General features: G+C 32.7%; 1 protein-coding gene across 3 annotated transcripts in view; it reads right to left on the minus strand.

The window, feature by feature from the left end:
* NOVA1 (NOVA alternative splicing regulator 1) overlaps positions 1 to 21,070 on the minus strand; it is a 132,759-nt gene that overhangs the window by 70,426 nt on the left and 41,263 nt on the right. Inside the window, exons 2-3 of one of the 3 annotated variants that reach the window (XM_090141278.1) lie at positions 8,054 to 8,138; positions 7,392 to 7,462 (exon numbers count right to left, since the gene is read on the minus strand). The exons of the other annotated variants lie outside the window; for them this stretch is intronic. The gene's annotated coding sequence lies outside the window, so the exon portion shown is untranslated. The remainder of the gene's footprint in view (positions 1 to 7,391; positions 7,463 to 8,053; positions 8,139 to 21,070) is intronic. 3 annotated transcript variants of the gene reach the window in all.

The following is a 21,070-nucleotide window of genomic DNA, read 5'->3' on the forward strand; positions in this document are numbered from 1 at the left end:
ACAAGTTACACGATGTAAATTTTGAAAGGTTCTGTTTCAGTTGTAAGAGCACAGAGAGCCTTTGCTACCTCCTTTCCAAAAAGGTTCCAATATTGTCATTTCCAAAGGATTATTAAGAAATCAAACTGCTGCAGAATAAGAAAAGTCCTCACATGCAAAAATAATGAATTAAAAGGGAATAGGGAAGACCAAACTATCCACTCTCACAATGGAGAGAGATCACTTATAGTATTACATGCAGTGAGCAATCTGGAAAATGGGAGCAAACATCAATGCTGATGGTTCTGTTATTTGAATGATGATTGTTAGGGGATAAGGACGTGTGTCAGTGAAGAACCACAGAAGAGTTTCAAGACTAAGCGACCGCATAAAAGAAAGGCAAATGACATTCTATGTACACAAATACGATGTACAAAGGAGAAAAACGATCCTAACTTCACACACAAATAATGGACTCAGAATAGACTGTTATTTCACTCAAGAGTGAAATTTCGGATTATGATATCCATAAAAATGTTGGCTCAGTGTTAATAGCCAAAGGGCAAACCAAATGTTAGGAATTTCTAGGAAGGAAGTATGAAACAGAAAAGAGTATGACACTGCTTATGATGACATAAAAGATTTACTTGCATGTTTAAACTGTATTCAGCTCAGGTCACTTTGTCTCCGAAGGATGCATTAGAACTGGAAAGGATTCAGAAGAGACCAAAAGGACAGTTAAAGCAACAGGTTGGCTTCTATAATAAAAGAATGAATGTAAGCTTACACTCCTAAAATCTGGTAATGACTTCAGCTAAATGTCAGATGTCTGCAAAATCATAAAAGCATAGGAAAGGGACTATCTTCTAAAGCAAGAAATTTCACAGAGTAAGGTTCAAAAATAAATTAAAAAAAGGATGTGGTATTTACTTTCTAACTGCTTATTGCTAAATAATATTTCTGTCACTTTTGCACACATTTCCCTTTGCCACAAAAGAGCTTATAATGGGTGCATTTCTGAAGATGAAAATATGAAAACTCAATATTGTAGAAGGTCTAATCAGAAATTTCAAAAGAACACAATCTACATAAGCTTTATATACACACAGATAATACAGACATTCAAGTTAAACATGCATCATTCTTCATGAACATGAAGGCTTTTCCCTAACTACAGCTTAGGAAAGCAACAATAATTATATAGCCTGAGTTAGCTATTATTGAAATACCGTTGTCATTTTACACATTGACAGACCTTGTGTTAAAAACATAACTCATCACATGAAGTGTAATGTAAGGGACAATTATTAAGAACATCAGATTTCATTAATCAGTACATAGTCACTGTGGAATTAGTTAGGATAAACTTTATCTTCTAAGTCTTCTAAGTCATTACACAAGAAGATGGAATTGAGGAATCATTATCTCAGTCTGCAATAGAAGAGAAAATGTAAAGTATGTATGCAGAGATGCAGAGTGCTATTCCACTTACATGGTACTCTTCTGTCAAGAAAGAAAGCTATCATGAAGCTATCCTGCACTTTAAGGAAGTTCAAGTTATATTTTAAGGCATAATCTGCTTAGCATATAATGAAATTAAAGACGATTATAATTGTCAATAAAACAGTAACAATTCTTTAAAGTTAGTATTAAGCAGGAAATCTTACACTAAGCAGGCACATTCACACAAAAAGCGAGCACAGAAAACATAACACACTAACTGAAGTAAAAGCAAATTAATATCTATTAATATCTATATTTTATACATATAGATAGTTTAAAATGTATTCAGTGATTCAGAAATTAAATATGAATACGCTCTTGGAAACAGTTATAGTAAATATATGTGGTCTGTAAAAAACTAATGCAAATATTCATGATGTTTTTGATTCAGTAGTATTTACACTGAACATGTACATGAAGTACACTGACTTTCAAAGAAAATCTGACTATCATAAAAATGTTTTCACAAAACTAAACTGTGTAAAAGGATTGCTGATCAAAACTTCAAGTATTCAGTTATGTACAGCTATTGATTTGCCGAAGTTGAAAAACAGGACAAAAAAAACAATTTTCAGTTCAATTAGAGGACTCCAGAGTAGCATTCTCATTTTAAAGCTAAAAAAAATTATTTAAACTTTAAATGGAAATAATGATAACAAACAAAACTCAGTGTAATTCTTGATTAAAATACATCTTTGCGATAATTTATAACAACTCTGTAGAAACTTAGTACAGATACTTCTGCTTTCTGTACCTAAAACCTCAAGTTTTCAGTTATCTTTACAACTTTCTGCTATCAGTTTCAGTATCTTTACAAAACATATCTGACCAGGATTACATAATGATAAAAAAAACAGTCCATTTTACATCAGCAATTGTTGCACATTTTCCATCCAGTCATTTATTTTAGATTGAAATTCTCTCTGAACACAATGAACCAGATGTGGCCAATTCCTACAAAAGTATTACGTCAACATAATTATTTGCCAATTAATTTTGAAACAGGCACACTTCTTCAGGTCATACTGATTCATTCTCTATGGTCTTACTACACTAATTATCTTAACTACAATAAAGAACCAATAATTTCCATAATATATGCAAACAGGTACCCTGTTAAAATTTCAACATAATAATCATCCTTAGGATGTTATTATTTTTTTTTATATATATAAAATTGTGTTCTCTGTTTTATTTTATTTCAGATTTTAAAAATCTACTTCAACGTTTTATTATTTAGCTTTCTGTAGAATGATGAAATGAGAGTAATTAAATATTATTATCCCTTCTGCTATTTTATGAATGCTTTTTGTAAAACGTTCCATTCACTAATATTTGAGTGAAACAACTGCACTGTTTACATTGAAAATTTTGTTATGATCCAAGATAAAGAAGCAATCAGTGTTCATATATCTTAAGATGTAACTTAACGTTTTGTTTCATAAAATCATAGTATGCTACTAGAAAGAATTAGCAATATAAAATATTACCATTTTTATGTATTATGTCATGTCACTACTATATGGATTTTTCTGAGTCAACTGGCATCTTCATTTCCTATTTCAATTTTTAAGCTTTCCATAAAGTAAACTCAGTGATGCTTCATTCTGGAATAAAAAATTTCCACAAGATAAATCCTATCTTTCTGTGCTCTGGATCTTAAACAACTGATTTAATAGTTTTTCTTGCTCTTATTCCTCTCAGTCCTGAAGCAACATAGTTGAGAAACCATTCTAGCCTGTTTACTCTAACCAGATTCATTAATAAACATCACCAAATAAATCCTTATTTGAAAGTTGCAGAAATATCACTAACAAAATAATTTGTTTAAAAATAATTTAGTAGTGATTAATCCATATAACGTGTAATGAGTCTTAATTTAGTCTAAGGAATCATTTTATTTTATTCTGTCCTAACAGGGACACTTTGTTTTCAGGAATGACAGTTATAAAGCAAACTAAAAAGAACAGAGCCTCTACAGAAATCTGATCAAGTCACTTCATGATGCTATCTGTCAGTTTAGTTATCCTATAGTACTTTAGTAGACAAATATTTTGAAGTGAGATGAACAAATACATTAGAAAGGGAGAATAGCTCTTTCAGTTAAACTACGATTGTCATTTAAACACATATGATTAGCACTTATACTGTACTGTACCAGGCATATTATTAGAAAAGTTCTTAAGAGGTTACCAAGTACTGTATAAAAGCATACTATTCTCTATAAGAAATTTCCATATGTACCTTCTCCATTCAATAAAAATTCTATATAGCACATCTCTTCACTAAGAGCAGCAAGTGGACAATGCCAAGACAAAAGTGTTACTTATCACATATTAAAATCACACCCTCTAATGTCCAGGTCTATTTGATGTTCAAGAAGAGTTTTTAAACACTTAAGCAGGCATTGAAAGAAAAAAAAAAAAAAAAACAAGAAAAAATTGCAACTCTACAGAATCCTTAGGTCAGTTTCAAATTCAAGAATGAATGATTGAATTGCAGGGTTTATAATATTTTAAATGAGAGTTCAGCTGAAGTTACTTGAATCTCACTCTTAGAAAGGCCCCATTCTTTCATTGCAATCTACAATAATATGACACACACAGGACAGTTTATTTTTAAATGCAACCTACAATTTATTCCAATACTTATACATATTCATTAATTCTGATCAATCTAATCAAAGATGTCCTTGAAAGTATTCTCAAGGAAGACATTAAATCAGCATAAAGTAACTATTATAAGTTGTACAGCGGAAGGAAAAAAAAGGTTACCATACACTGACACAATCCCTTTAACACAATGAAAACTTAATATATTCCTAGAAATGCATTTTAAGTACTATAACCTTGCAAACTAGTAATAGTGTGCAAAAAATAAAGGAGAAAATATTAGCATTCACCTAATATTCAGGTACAGATGTATTCTGCACAGACACTGAAGTGTTTTACTTATGAGACTTGCAAATACCTTAACATAAGACTAACACACTAACATTAGACTAACGCTAAACATAAAACTAACCAACTAAAATACTCGAACATAAGAATTTTTATGTTACAGAGAATAATTTTATATCATTTATGCTGAAGAATCATTTTCCCAGTTTTATTACATAGTGCTTTTTAACACACAAGACTTAAAATAAGTTTACACAACAAAGCTTTCAGAAGCGTTGCTGAGTTCTTGTATGTGATAACAATATCTTAATAAGAAAAACAGTACTTAAGTATAATGTTTTTCACTTAAGCACAATATAATATTTAAAGTACATAGATCAAAGAATGCTTATAACTGAACCTTCCACATATTCTCTTTCACTGACAATTTCATCCCTTAGCTTTACTGCTAAGTTTATTTTAGCTTAATTTTGACCTTATGATTAGCTGCTCAAGTTCATATTATGATTCTTCTTCCCTCTTCTTTCTCGCTTTCCCAACAATTGAGCATCATGGCAGCACACAGTAATGGAAACACACTTTCCTATACTCCAACGTAAGAAGATGTTTAGAACTACAGGAGAAAAGAATGTTCAGAAAAAACCATCTACGTACACTTAATGAGAACCTATCCAGATATTCGGACTTGAGTGGAATTGGACTAAATGATTGCTGTGGGCCCTTCCAAGTGAGGATATGTTATCAATCTATGATTTCAATTTCAATTTGTTTTCATTTTACTCTATAACACTGGGAAAGTGGTATCAACTCACAATTCATAATGTACAGTATTAGTCTAGCTACAATCTCTGACGTTTATAACTTGGGACAATTGCAGTTATTAACAAATGCTGCAACTTAAACACTGTAAAATTCTAAGAAAAGGAGTTAAGGTATAGAAAACTATGATAAGTAGAAACAACATTTTACATTTTACAAGATAAAGACTTATAAAGCAATTAAACTGAAGTGATCTGATAAAAAAAAAAAAAACAAAAAAAAAACACAAAACTTAGTCAAATGACTTTGAAAGTATAGAACTTTTGAAATATATAAAAGTTAAGAGCCTAGATATTTCTCTGGTTACCTGTAAAGGAAAACAAGCATTTGAAGGTTTTACAAAATTTAGATGCATGTAATCTAGAATTTTACAGGGTATGCAGTTTGGTACCCCCAACTTGTAGTGACAAAAATGGAGAGTAGGTTATCCACAGTAATCAAAATTAAAAGGAAGTGTCCAGAAAGAAAACTGAGATCATCTTTAGACTAAATCATTGCATTTCCAAGCACAGTATGTATATATATATATATATTATATATACATATATATATATTATATATACATAATATATATATATTATATACACATATATATACACACACACATATAAAATATATAAGATGAGCAGAGTCAAGACAAGATGTCCTAAGAACTGGGGACAGGAAAACTAGATGTGTGAGTCTGCACAAGAAACAAAATAAAACACAATATTAATCAAATCCATGTGCAAGATAACTTGTGTCGAGAAAATGAAGAATTTTAGGAAGTAAATGTCTGGCACAAAGACTAAAATGAGATGATAGCAGGCAAACTACCAAATAATGTAAGATGAGCTATTTAGAGACAAAGTTACAAATGGTTAACAGTTTCTTGCAATCCACTATGACACAAGAGCCTTACACCAATTAAATAATTGAAATGAGTAAGTTGTGTATATGTGGTTCAGAAAGTAGAACTGGGAGAGAAAGAGGGCAAGAAACAGTGGAGTCATACAATTTTAACAAGAGAAAATCACTAACTAAAAGATCAACAGCTGAAATAAATACGCTTCAAAGAAGAGGAAAAGACGAAGTCAATATTGCCATACAGTAGGCACTCAATTAAGAGTATACAGGACTGCTTCATACAAAATGCATTAAAAATGCTCAAGAATATAGTCATTGTTTCCCAAGGAATAATTTTTTTTAGCAAAAATTTTTGTTTTACTAATAAAAGAAATAAATGCAGCAATATCTTCCATTTGACATCCCATGTATGAATTGGCAAACAGAGTTCATCATATGGTCATAGCTTTTTCAATGTCATCTTAATTTCTGAATCATCTACAAATGACAACTACCTGAAGAAGAAAACAGCACAATAAAACAGTCCATTTAGTAACGGTTATTCTTCAATCTATGTAAGCATTTTTCTAAATCAGCAATGGTAATCTAGTCTTAATGTTTCATATTTTGGTACTTTTTACAGAATTACATTGCTATTATACCTGAAAATATATATTTTGATAGACCTCAAATTATCTTTTTGGTAAGGAAAAAAAATAATGTTTCAGGCTCTCATCTGGCATTATAGATGAAGAAAAAAATACTTTCCTTTAAGCTATAAACAAAATTTGATAAGCAACTGTAATTTAGATCAAATTAAAAAGCTCACGTAAAACAAAATAGAAAAAAAAAAAAAAGTTGTTATATAATGTTAAGTAAAATCAATGTAATACATGAATAGCCTTGCCCCCTCTCCACCCTCCAAGTTTTCACATAGGCATAATTTTTCTATTCCCCTCTAATCAAGTCATTTCTTTGATACCTCCATCGTTGTCTGAAACATCCACTGGAGTGTAAGACATACTTTTGTTTGGGGAATTTCAAGTTAAACAGGGTAACACTGTTTAAAAAAATATCCAACCCAAAACTTATTAGAAAGGGGTAATATAATTATTACTAAATCCACCAGTCCTCACAAAACAGAGTATGACAAAATATTTAGTACTACAAATTCTCATACTAACCAGATATGCTCTGCTATCAGTAATGAGTGCTCTGCTATCAGTAATGAAAGTCTATTTTATCTGCTGATTTAATTTTAATGTGGTTGTTGATATGAACAAAAGTGGCATAAAATGAAGAAATTAGACTTCAAACTTTGAAAAACAAAATAAGAATGATGTAATATTAGAAGGGATTTCTCACAAGAATCCTGTGCTGAATTAGAGCAACTTTCCACCGATATGCCATTTCCTTCCTGTGCCACTCCATACTCCCTGAAAATATATAAAACGGAATGTGTTTTACAGTAGATGGAGTCATCTGTTCAATCACTTTCTAGGTTTTAAGATTCCTTAAAAGCATACCAAGAAAAATCTTGCTTCACAAATAAATTTATTTTTGCTTTGAGTCTTCTCTGTAGGAAGCATTACTGTAATTGGTACAAGCGCTACAGACAAAACCTGATGCTACCACAGTATGGCCAGTGAATGTCCTGGAACAATTTTTTGCAGGTGGCTCTTCAGTATACCTTTCAGATACATCATGGTAAAGAACCATTTTCAAACTAGAAATACCTTTTTAAAATGGGTTATTGTTCATTTCAGGAAGTTGTTCAAGTAAAACCTTAGGAAAAGGCTAGTAAAGAGAGTGTCTGCTTTTTAGTGGACAGTATTCCAGGAAGCAACCTGCAAGAAACTCCAAAATATCTTCTCCTTACTCATATAAAAAAATATATAAATTTTTCCATAGAACATCCAGGAATGACTGACAGAAAATGCGCTTCGAAAATAGAACTAAGGCCCAAATTCAACATTTTAGTACTTTTGTGTACCAATTTGGACTACAGAGACTTTAAGTATCAGTACCTTTACAGGATGGGAATTACAGCTGCCTGCCGCACTCTCCTTCCCAGCAGTATCAGCCAAAGCTCACATTTCCAGTCTGTGATATCTGGTAAAAAATTGAATGGAAGGCCATGTCACTGCTCTGAAGATTTCTGAAACTGAAGTGTCTGCTGGTTTTTTTGTCTATGTAATGACTACAAGATCTCATACACTGTCTCTTCTCTAACAAATGTTATCAGTTTTGAACTAGTTTTCCAAGCTGTAAAAAAGTTGAGGGTTTTTTTTTTTTTCAGAATGTGTGGAGTAACACATTTTAGAGCACATTTTGAAAACCAGACAGTATCAGAAAAACTCTAATGCTGTACTCAGTTCTCAAAAAAAAAAAAAAGCCATCTTTTTTTTTAATCAGTAAACCTACAACATTCTTGCTAAAGAGAAATTGAGAATCTTAAACTTCCACTGGACTTGAACTACATGACCAACACTAAAGGCCTTTGGTTTACTAATCTTACTAACTGCTTTTCTACTACAAAAGTTATGTAGAAGATTAATGTATTAAGGAAAATCAAGAGAAATAAAAACAATATTTCAGATAGCTGCCATGGAAGGACTTAAAGGTAAAACTGGATTTCACAATCCCATCAAAGTAGAAGTCTTAAGAAGTATCCCTGACGAAACTTGGAAACAGAAACTACTGCACATTTTAGAATAGTATCTGCAATCTTGAATCTTTTGTTATAATTAAAAACTATATTTATCCTAAAGAAAAGTTATAATCATAAACCTTCAACTGCATGCTTGGAAACCTCTGATTTGACAGCAGGGCTTTTGATTTTAGTTTCTTTCTTTTATTATGCAGGAGCAGAATAAAATAATTCTTAATTCTAATCAATAACTGAGTTTTCTTGTTTGGAAGTTAAGCTTTTAGTTTAATGGAGGAAAGCTGTGTATACTAATGATTACGACACAAACAAATACTTAAGGGGAGCAATATATGAGCTAGAGAATATTAACATCAATAATTTTCCTGTTAGAACTACTTATAACTCAACCAGATATGAATAAAAGCACAGGCTGCATTTTAGAGTTAACATATCTGAATAACCTCCATGAAGACAATACAAGATGAGCTACACAAGATAAATTAATTTTTTTTTTTTACATATTTATGTGTATATTTGTCCATTCTGTAAATCTTTTCAAAAAAGAAATTAGTAGCTTTTACATATTCAAATTTCTAAACTTTGAAAGACATGGCAACTGTCCAAGTGTTGAATTTATATGACGATGTTACTGCTGTAATGGCAATATAAATTGCGCACTCAGGAGGACAGGAAAATATTCAGAAAACTCATAATAATTTTTACATCAAGAAAACTGATAGAAAAAGATGCCGATTTATTTATTTTTTGCAAAGCACTTATGTAAATGAAACATTTAAAAGAAGAGCACAAATTCCATAGGCTGGGGATTTATTCGCTTCCAGCAATAGCTTTTGGCCAGTTCTGTTTCTGAGAGTAAAGACAAAAACCTTCTCAATAAAGTGCACAATCAAATGCACTTTTTCTTCTTCAGTAAACTAGTCCATATAAAATAATTTAAGTCAGGTACAAGAACATAAATGTATGTGCTTGTTAGTTCTACAAATTCAGTGAATCAGTTGAACGTTTATTTTTCTAATTTTGTTGTGGGAAAGGTTTGTTCTACTGTTATTGTGTCCATGAGATCCACAGTTGAATTCACCTTTAACATTAGCTTAGGTTCTATAAACTCACTGAATATATGCAGTACTCAAGCTTAATGTAGGAAACCTTAAATTTAGGTTCCTTTCTTAAAAATATTTTAAAAGTACTTCTTCATCTTCTCATGCAGATTTATCTTCCATTTAAAACAAGCTAAAGGAATTTATGGAAATTGATGTCTGGTTACCCTGTCTGGCTTATATTTTGGCACTGTAGAGCTCTGCTCCTAATGCCAAAAACATCATAATGTAAAGATGTATCAAGAATTATAAACCCCCAATTTAAAGGTTTACTGTGAAGCTCTATTATAGTTTGTAATGGTAGATTGATTTTCTAGTGTCAATTATTAATTAAATGCATACATCAAACCACTATGTTAAAATGGTTACTTATAATAATATATCTAAGATTCTGAAAATAAATACGTATTTAGAGTTAAACCTATTTCATATCCCCTTCAGTACAGCTGTTCTGAAGAAATATGATGGCAAAAGAATCCAGGAAAGAAAACGGTATATGTCCAGGGTTGCAATATTTTTCTCACATTTTGTTCAATAATATAATGGATACATCTTGAAGTGAAAGTACACAGATCTTTCAGAAAACCAAATAGATATTTTAAAAAAAGAATACAAATGCCATACAGCTATTCCATTTATGAGAGGAATTAAGACATTTGGATATGCTTGCAATTATCTCCACTAAAATTAATTGGAAATTACCAGATAGGATATCCTTTACCAGTTATGTATCCTGCACCCTATCATACTTTCAGAGTACGAGATACTTTGTATTATGTCATGGCACAGATAAGAAACCAAAGATATTTAAAATAATGGAAGTAACTTTATTTTTCTATAAAAAGCATGCCTTTGAAGAAGTAAACAGTTCATTATTTTTTTAATTGGCATCAGGTATTTGAAAACAGATGACTGATCATCACTTTAGTAATATTTACTTAAAATGAAGGAAAATATTTAAAGAGTAGCAAAGATTCACAGTCTTTTCATTATGTCACTCCTAAATTTTTTATTTTAAGGAAGACTTTGGAGTTGTTTCAACTCCAGCATGTAGTATTTAGGGAAAAAGTAAGCATGCTTACAGAAGTTCTACGTCTATATAAAAGGTCAATATTTACACCAATAATTTTAATGATTTTTCATTTTGTCTTAAACTTTGAAATTCACAATAATAATCCAATACATCTGGAAAAAAAAAAAAAAAAAGACAGAAAAACATGTTGTCCATAAAGAAAAGAAAGAAGTACCAGATCAAGAGCTTGTATAGAAGCAGCAGAAGGCAGTGTAACACTGCTACTACAAAACTTTTGTTTTTAATGCAAATACTCACAACCACAAAGTAACAGTTAATGAACTGATCAAAACAGAATTGGCAGCATATACTGCTGAAGTTATATTTCTGAAATCACATTTCATATTTCAACTGTTATTTAACTATTAATGATTTTACAATTGAAGCATTTCCTCAGAGATAAATAGCTCTACAGAAATTTATTAAAGAAGGGAATGCAAATAGTCATAGGCATGTACAGTGGTAACTCAAGTGCATCAATTTGATTTTTTTTTTTGTAAGTACAATTCAGTACAAGACAGGTATATTTTATATCAACTCTCTTCCCAATGTAGCTTTTTTACTTTATTAATAAAAAAGGACAGTTGTGCAGTATTTCCTGCTTAACTACTAAAATTGAAACAAAAATTGCTTAATTACTAAATTAAATCATCCAAATAGTATAACTACAGCTAAATTAGACAGTTTCATCAACATCTTTAAAGAGTAAAAACTTGTAGAGTACATGTAAGTTTTGAAACAACTCTAACTTGTTTAGAAAGATAAAAAAAAAAATGAAGTTATTCAAAAAACAACTAGGCTGCTCTTTCAGAATGTAAGACATATACAGCATGTTCAACTTTAATCTGCCTGAGATAACAGACTCTATGACTTGACAATAATTTATGTAAAACTGTAGTTTTATCTTATCACTCCAGAGTAACAAGACATTCCCATTAATTTACTGCAAGATGTGTAACTAGGCATATCAAACTGTTGCAAAAATGTGCTTTTATGGACATTAGTAATAACTTTTACTTTAGTATTACATTGTACTCAGGTCTTCTTTACTGTGTAAGAACTACAAGTGACCACATATTTTTAAGACTTATTATCACTATGTCATGTATTGAAGATATCTGAAGGACTGCGAACACTAACACTCTCCTCTATAATAATACATTCTAGATACTGGCAAATGAGAGATCCAACTGAAGATAAACTACAACAAAAACTGTCTTTTTATTCTACTACAACAGTTGCTTTTTACAGTTTGAAGGGTTTTGTGTTTTAGTAAAAGCTATTCTAGAAACAAAATCAAGAAATTCTCTCCATTCATAAAGAATATATTATACATTACCTACAACTGAACTTTGCAATATTTGTGTATTTATTTGTTGCTAGACCTCAAAGCTTTTATCCACCATTCTGGAACACAAGAAAATCATTCTCTGTGAAATATACAGTGAAGTAAAATCTTGCACAATCATAGAATGGTTTGGATTGGAAGGGACCTTTAAAATCATCTAGTTCCAAGCACCCTGCTATAGGCAGGGACATGTCCCTCTAGACCAGGTTGCTCTCTGGGCAACCTGTTCCAGTGTCTCATCATCCTCACAGTAAAGAATTCCTCCCGGATATCTAGTATAAATCTACCCTCTTCCTTTTTAAAGCCATTTCCCCTTGTTCAGTCACTACACACCCTTCTAGAAAGTCCCTTCACAGCTTTCCTATAGGCACCCTTCAGGCACTGGCAGACCACTATAAAGTTTCCCAAGCCTTGTCTTCTCCAGGCTGAAGAGACCCTGCTCTCTCAGTCAGTCTGTCTTCACAGGGGAGATGCTCTAGCCCTCTGACCATCTTTGTAATGTAGAGTAAAGTTGGACAACCAATCAAAACATAACTGAGGAAGATGCAACTACAATGCAAATAGGGATGCCACCTAGCCACAAATCCAGGTGCATTAGCTGACTGGCAACAATAAGAGCTTTAAAGCCTCAGTAATAAATCCTTGGCTAAGTCAGAACCTGATAACAGATAAGAAACCATCTACAACTAATATGACGAAGTCTGGTAAGCCTCACTTACTGGCAGATGCCAATAAGAGTCTGTAGTTCGAGACTGCAATGTCCTTTTGATAGAAGGATAACATATAAAATTATTACAAACACATTAGTTTTCATTAAACACTAAGAAAACATATTTCTCAATTAATCTCCCATGCTGAGTGACCACAGGATTTTTTCAAACATATTCAAGTAAGCAAAATTTGTAGAAAGATTCATTTCTAGAACACTTTTAAATGGCCCCAGTGCATAAGGTAAAAATAAAGTATGTTGAATAATGCAATTAACATGAATGCATAAGGATGTATATAAACACTGATAATCTAAAATTAAAAACATCACAGAATCACAGAATGTCAGGGATTGGAAGGAACCTCAAAGGATCATCTAGTCCAATTCCCTTGCTGGACCAGAACACCTAGATAAAGTCACACAGGAACACGTTCAGGAGAGTTTTGAATGTCTCCAGAGAAGGAGACCCCACAACCTCTCTGGGCAGCCTGTTCCAGTGTTCTGTAACCCTTACTGTGAACAAGCTTTTTCTCATATTTACGTGGAACTCCTATGTTCCAGCTTGCACTCTTCACCCCAGTGTCCTATCATTGGATGTCAGAATAGCCTGGCTACATCCACCTGACACTCACTCCTTACATACTTATACACTTATATCTCTTATATGAGATCACCTCTCAGTCTCCTCCAAGCTAAACAGACCCAGCTCCCTCAACCTTTCCTCATAAGGGAGATGCTCCACTCCCTTAATCATCTTTGTGGCCCTGCACTGGACTCTCTCAATATGCTCAATATTAAAACAAAACGTAAACTGTGGTGGTATCAGATTTTTGTGTTATATATTAACATAGGATAACTTTAGGTATTTTTATTTACAAGCTTTTTGAAAACATCATACTTAAAACAGAAGCCTTGGAGAGTTCTTGCACTTATACTATGGGAAATAAGGAGAAACTGTCAACCACTGATCACTAGTAAACTAGTTCAATATTCTGTTATACAGAAAACCTGGTCCATCACTAGACTATCACTCATAGTTAAGAAATGACCTGGTGAAAAAATCTTGTTGTACTTCAGGTTGAAATAGGTCATACTACTAACACTTTGCAAACTTAATTATACACTATTAAATATGCTATCTAAAATACTGTCTAAACTGAAAAGCAGTTTTTAATTGGTATACCTTGATTTTAGATAACTTTCCAGTTATCAAAATTTGCTATTCAAGAACTACATTCTAACATCTCGAAAGTTAAAGCACCAAATAACCATTTGCTTATTTTAGATTGATCACTCACACAGCCCATTCCAGCTAGATTCAAGGATGTTGTTAAAGTAGATCGGGGAAAATCAGAACACCATTAAACATTAATTCCTGTCAAGAAAAGTATGGTGTTCTTCCTGTCAACACTACAAAGCACAAGTTATATGAGAGAATTAATCATAGGTGGACAGCTAATTGTATCTACCAATGATAATTGCAATCTTGTTACAGAAGCTATTAAAGGAAATCTAGAATTGATAATTAAATACACTGTTAAAACCCTCTGAAGGACAAACTTGTCAATATGAGTTAATTCAGGAAATAAAAACATCGCTCTTTGAGTCTTTTCATTTGTAGGCAGCAACACCTGATTTTAATATTCTATGCAAAAACTAATTTATGAGGAAATTATAATGCTAAATTTTAACCATAAAAGTTTTTGAAGGCACAGATATTTTATTAGTTGACATACTTCTGGTGTATAAAAGACAAAGATGCTTCAAGATATCATTAGTCAGCATGCTAGGATGCCTTACAACCCAAACTAATATTTTGCTTATGGTAAATTGTTCTTTATGCAAATTGAAAATGCACATAAAACTTTTCCTCCATGTACTATTTAATATGTAACATGTAGGCACCATTAGAAATGTAAACATACACTGCAAAGAAGCTTTTGTCAGGCCTACTGATGAACAGGAAATCGAAGTTCATATGCCATTAGGTTTGAAATAATTCTCAGACTGTTCTGGAGACATGCATTAACTAATAGTCCTACAAAAATATAGCTAAATACTACATTACCTAGCTATCCAGTATTTCCACATATCTACAGTGTTTCACCCTGCAAAATACAAATACAAGAGTATTTCCAAAATAAGACAGAACTGTAATCTCTTAAGAAAACGAGGTTTAATTAGATGAAACATATTCTCTGCTCTAAAAAAAAAAGCCATTTTTGTAAATTGAATGTAAAATTTCATTGCAAGTAATAAATCTCTGGGCTGAAAAAGACAGTAACATTTATTCAGGAGCAGATGAAATTCCATCTCTAAGTTAACATCACGCCCTATATAAATTGCTCAAAAAAAAAAAAAAAAATCACACGATCACTACAATTCACTAAATCAAGGCAGGAGCCTGTTGGTTAATCAGTAGAAAATGCAATTTTTCACAAATGCAAGCATATTATCCTGACGAAACAACTCCCTACACCAACTTTACATCATATATAGTCAAATTCAAGCTTATTGGCCTACCATGCAGCACTTCAGAGAGAATTTCAAGCTACTCATCTCCTGGTAGTATTTAGTAATATTATTTCCAACAAGTAGCTGACTAAGTGTGGGAAAGAAACTGAAACCTTATTAAACAAAAGATTTCACTCACTACATATCAAAGACTTAGTATTAAAATAAAACAGACTGGACACAGAACAACTATTTTCATATAGTCATATTCTGACGTAAAGAAACAGAAGAAAGCTTAAGCATTTGGTTTTGGTTTTCATCCTATAATTAAGCAAAAGGCACACAGTAACTCCACAGAGAAGAGCTGCAGAGTTGATCACCAAATCAGCTGTCTATAAACAAAAGGCAAACTAGTCACAAAACTTCAGCGTTTATTTGTGCAATACAGCTCATCTTATTAAGATGATCCTCAAATTCTTAAATAACACCACAAAGTAGTTACGTATCCAATCTCATATTCATATAGCATTAGGTGACTGCGGAAAGATCCAAGGCAAACAACAAAAACCACAGAGTAAAAAGTAAAAGTATTCTAACAGAACAGAGAATTCCAGTGGAGTGGAACAAATGCAATCTAATAGCTTATCCCAGATAATAATAGGTTTGCAATTTTAAAATCAAGTCTCAAAAATTCTACCTAACCATGTTCATTGTCCTGTCTCAACACCCAGCATCATTTCCTTGCTACACTGCTATGTAAGAGAAGGTTATTCCAACTGACATCTTCATTTCTGCAAATACCACTGCAAACACTGAGGTAATTTAATTCAAAATGCATGATAACACCTAAAACATGATAGCCACCTAAAGCGGGTATTTTTCCTAAAAGCCAAAAATGTACAACAGAAAAATGATCTAAATAGATAAAAATGCTAACATTCATATTGTCAGTTAACTTTCCCCAAAATGAGAAATACTGTTTTTTAATTATTTATTAATTATAATTATATATTAAATATTTATTACTGTTTACGGTATATACAACTTAAAAATGGATCCATTACTAAGAAATAGATGTCATTTCAGTGTTGTAAGTTTTTATCAATTACAGTTACAGAAATATAAAATTTACACTGAACGGATTCATAAGTTAAACTTTTGAGTTTCATGAACTTAATTTCTCAGAAGAATCCTTCATCTTTGACTCAATGATATTCCCTCTTGGAGCCAACCAAAGGAACATTGTTTTTAAATAACATAATACAAAGAAAAGAGATAAAACTAAGTTCAAAAGTATCAATAATTACAGATAAAAGGTTTCTTCACATAATATTCTATGTCTAATCCAAAATAAATATAGTCCCCATTAGAGATTTTGCAAACCTGTAATTTTAGTGAGTGAAACAACAAAGACAGGATGCTTGCTGCTCCCTTTGCCATAGAACTTTGTGATTCAGATTATAAACCCTATTTTGCTGCTCCTTAGGCAAATGAATAAAAGCAAGCCCTTGAAATAATCCCAATTTCATACCAAGGTGCTTACAATCTCAGATCTTGTATTCAAGAGCATTTTTTCCCCCTACTAGGAGAAAAATATTCTTGATATTAAAAAATCATATAACGTTACTCAGTGAAATCGTCTTATTTTCATTAGGGGCTTGGAAAGATCAAAGGAAGAAGGAAAAATGAGACAGAAATGAGACTTTCCATAAGCATATTTTTCTGTCATTATTAACTGCTGATCATATGAACACAGGAGTGGTCAACCACAGTTACAGTACTGTTACAGATTCTACATATGTTGACAAGAACATCTCCCTTTACAGCTTGAAGTTATCAGAATGAAAGAGCATTTGAACACTGGATACAGCCATCCCGATGTTTGATACACTAAACATTGTTGAAAAGTACTCTGACCTTTCTACCAAGCAAAACAGAAAAGAGAATTATGTACCAATACAGTATCAACTTATACAGTGAAACCAGGACTCCAAGAAGAAACTAAGCCACTAGACTTCTCTATGTCACAGAAGTAATGAATTATTGTACCTGCTCATCTCCCTTTGGAGAACTGACTTTTTTTGATCCCAAGAAAGCTCTGATATCAACAGAGAATTTAAACGTTTAAAATAGAAAGATACAGAAATATAAATGTAATAGAAACATGGGAGATTCTGTATTAATGGAAACATACACATATTAAACACTACAGATCAATTATTACCATTACTTCTTGTTAAATTTCCTAACTACAAATCTCGTTCAGCAGCTCCTCAGGTCAAGCAGGGTACTGAAATACTTTATACCCATACTTTGACTGCCTACTTTCTGCTAAATTTGAACAGTTCTTAAAAGAAATTAAAGAATCTACATAGAAAACATGGACTGGTTTTGGAAAGACATGCAGACAAGCAGCTGCGGAGGGAAGAGGCATAGAAAAGAGGGCTGCTCTGTGCAGTCATCAGCATCTTCTTCCTCTCCCTTGAGAAATATATTGCAAAGTTTTACTATAGAAGTTCTGCTGTATCTGAGATCTTGATTACCTATGCTAGGAGGAATTGTAGGTCTTCCTGGAGGTAGGAAGGCCTACAGAGGGATCTGGACAGACTGGATTGCTGGACAGAGGCCAATGGGATCAAGTTCAAATGAGATCAAGTGTGAACAAAATGCAGGACCCAACAACAACCCCAACAGCGCTACAGGCTTGGGGCAGAGCGGCTGAAAGACTGTGTGAAAGAAATGGGCTTGGGGGTGTTGGTCAATGCTTGGCTGAACATGAGCCAGCAGTGTCCAAAAAGGCCAACTGCATGCTGGCTTGCATCAGAAATAGTGCTGCCAGCAGGAGCAAGGAAGTGACGGTCCCTGTGTACTCAGCTCTGGTGAGGCTGCACTTTCAGTACTGTGCTGTTTTGGGCCCCTCACTACAAGGAAGACTTTGAGGCCCTGGAGTGTGTCCAGGAAAAGGGCAACAAAGTTGGTAAGGGATTTGGAGCACAGGTCTTATGAGAAGTGGCTAAGGGAAATGGGATTGTTTAGTCTGGAAAAGAGGAGGGTCAGGGGAAGCTTATAACTCACTACAACTACCTGAAAGGAGGTTGTGGTGAGGTGAAGGTCAGCCCCTTCTCCCAGATAACTAGCAATAGGACTAAAGGAAATGGCCTCAAGTTGTGCCAGGGGAGACTTAGATTGGATATTTGGAAAAGCTTCTTCTATGAAAGAGTGGTCAGACATTGGAGCAGGCTGTCCAGGGAGTGGTGAAGTCACTGTCCCTGGAAGTTTTCAAGAAACGTTTATATGTTGCACATAAGTGACATTGGGAAAAGTTTTTGTTGTGGTAGATGAAAGGCTGGTGATTCTATGACTCTATCCATCAATCACCTAGTAAAACAGTAAGATTTACTGAATATAATTAGCAATAGACTAAAAACATAACATTTTTATTGTCAGAAAGACTTTTCTTCTTAATTCTCCGCCTGCAAAAGGAAACAAATGGTCTTCCTATTCTAACTGGGTTTCCTATTCTAAGTTTAACAGTTCTGAAAGTCTCCACTGGGACCCTCTTAATGGCTGTGCACCTATAGTCCTTCACTTTATAAATGTGCAGCATCTGCTGCAAAAGATCAAAATTTTTAACTTGAAAAATTAAGTCATGAGACTACGATACAGCAAGAGGATGTTGCCATCATAAGGCTGTTAGCTTGAATACAGCTTATTCTGCAAAACTGATTTGATCAGGCTATAGTTACAAGGATATATCAAAACTAAGATCTTATAAGAGTTAACACTCACTACTTTGCTTTTTTAAGCTGCTTTTCTTGGATTGGAAACACTCGTGCAAGAGCTGTATCTTCACAGCCAAGTAAAATCCTCTGTTATAGTATTATTAACAAATAATGTACTGTATTTGTAATTACGGAAGACTAGTTTTAGTAGCACTATGCGATGATGTTTCAAGTCAACAAACTGGGATCAAAATTACACAAAAACAGATTAGCTCATGTTTTTGTAATAGCATAGTGAGTAGACATATTTTTAGACCACAAAGGAACTTTTTATAAAAATATATAGAATTTAATGATTCTTGATCTCTTTTCATATATAAATGTCTCATTAAAAAAGAAAACAAGTAAAGGCTAGAATTCTACTTCAACACTCAACTTGAGCATTGCTAAATATATGAATGCATATTACTTCTTTTAGTTTTGGAAACTTACTTAAACATTCAAGAAATGAGTGAAGGTAAGTTCATAATATGAAATAAATTCAGAAATAAGTTCACAAAACGAGCTATTACAACACAAAACTACTCTGTATTAAATGAAAGATATGAAAGTATCTGCTCAATATAGTTAACTCTAAATTAAAATTGCATTCCATCTAGTACATACATGGATGTATGAGAGAGAACATGAGCAAGAGAGCATGTGCTCATGCAGCCTAGAGAGCTGCTTACTGAAAATGTTCCACAAGTTACATAAACATAGAAGAAAAGTTATATTATGAACAAGAATGGAAAGTGAAAAATCCTAAGTACAGCACGCTATTGCTTACACAGTTAATACCCTGTTTCATGTGAAAACAAACAAAAATATCAGTAAATGCATGATCATTTCTCAGTGACTTTGTGTAAGCATTTCTGCTCATGTTGCTTGTAGAGAAAACATGGGATCTAAACAGTACCATGCACATGATCCAAAATATAACTTTGAAACAAAGACCAGCAAATAGGCCCAAGACATTGAGTTTTCAAAGACAGAGGATTTCTTCTTACTCATAACTTATTTCTAGAAGTCATCAAGAAAATACTACAGAGTTCCTCTATGCTATATTGCCTCCATAATAGCAAGCTCACAAAGACCTAATTTCATTTGGTCAACTTTTAGAAAATGAGTGGGGCATTAATGGAAGAGATTATTGTTGTTCTTCCTAGTTTTTAAAATAAAAATATCTTACTATCAAAAAAAAACCAACCCTCAACAAATTAGTTTATGTTGGGCTTTGAACAAAAGGATCAGCATTTCAAGGTAACAATCTCCACGCATCAACATAAAAGCAGTCACTGCTTTAAATGATGTTGCAGTCCATAACTCACAGAAGTGAAAAATAAAATAGGGCTACGAAAACACATGAAAGGTTCTCATTAGTCAAACAGGTATGTGTTATAAAAGCAGATGTGCAAAATTGGTTAATATTAATGAAAACAAAAAGTATTAGGTAAAAATACAGAAATTTAAAATCATGCATTTTACAAAACAATTTAAGCTAAATCATGTTAAAATATTTTAAATGGCACTTATGTGCAAAAAATTTAAACATAACTAACACCAAATAAAGGCAGTGTTTAAAAAAAACAGTATTTATTTATAACTTCAGGCCTTTCTTGTACAGAAGGAAACAAGAATTTCCTTAAGTGAGTGGTTCCCTTGCAAAGAACCTCATAAATCATATGATTGATTTTTCATCCGACTTTTCCGCTCCTTTGCTAATTTTCGAATATTAAAGCACTTCGTGAAAGTGAAGAAGGTATAACTGAAAATAAAAAGTTTCAGTGCCTGAAATCCTTGTCATTTAAGGCCGTTTTTAACAATGTCTTACAAATTATAAATCAACCTCTGTTCTTAGATCTGATGAATAGTTTTCAGAAATGAGCTAAAAATAAGTCAGTGTTAAAAAGTAGGGTTGCCAGTTCTTTC

The sequence above is a fragment of the Phasianus colchicus genome, chromosome 5 (assembly GCF_987193195.1).
Source record: "Phasianus colchicus chromosome 5, bPhaCol1.hap1.1, whole genome shotgun sequence".
Lineage (NCBI taxonomy): Eukaryota > Metazoa > Chordata > Aves > Galliformes > Phasianidae > Phasianus > Phasianus colchicus.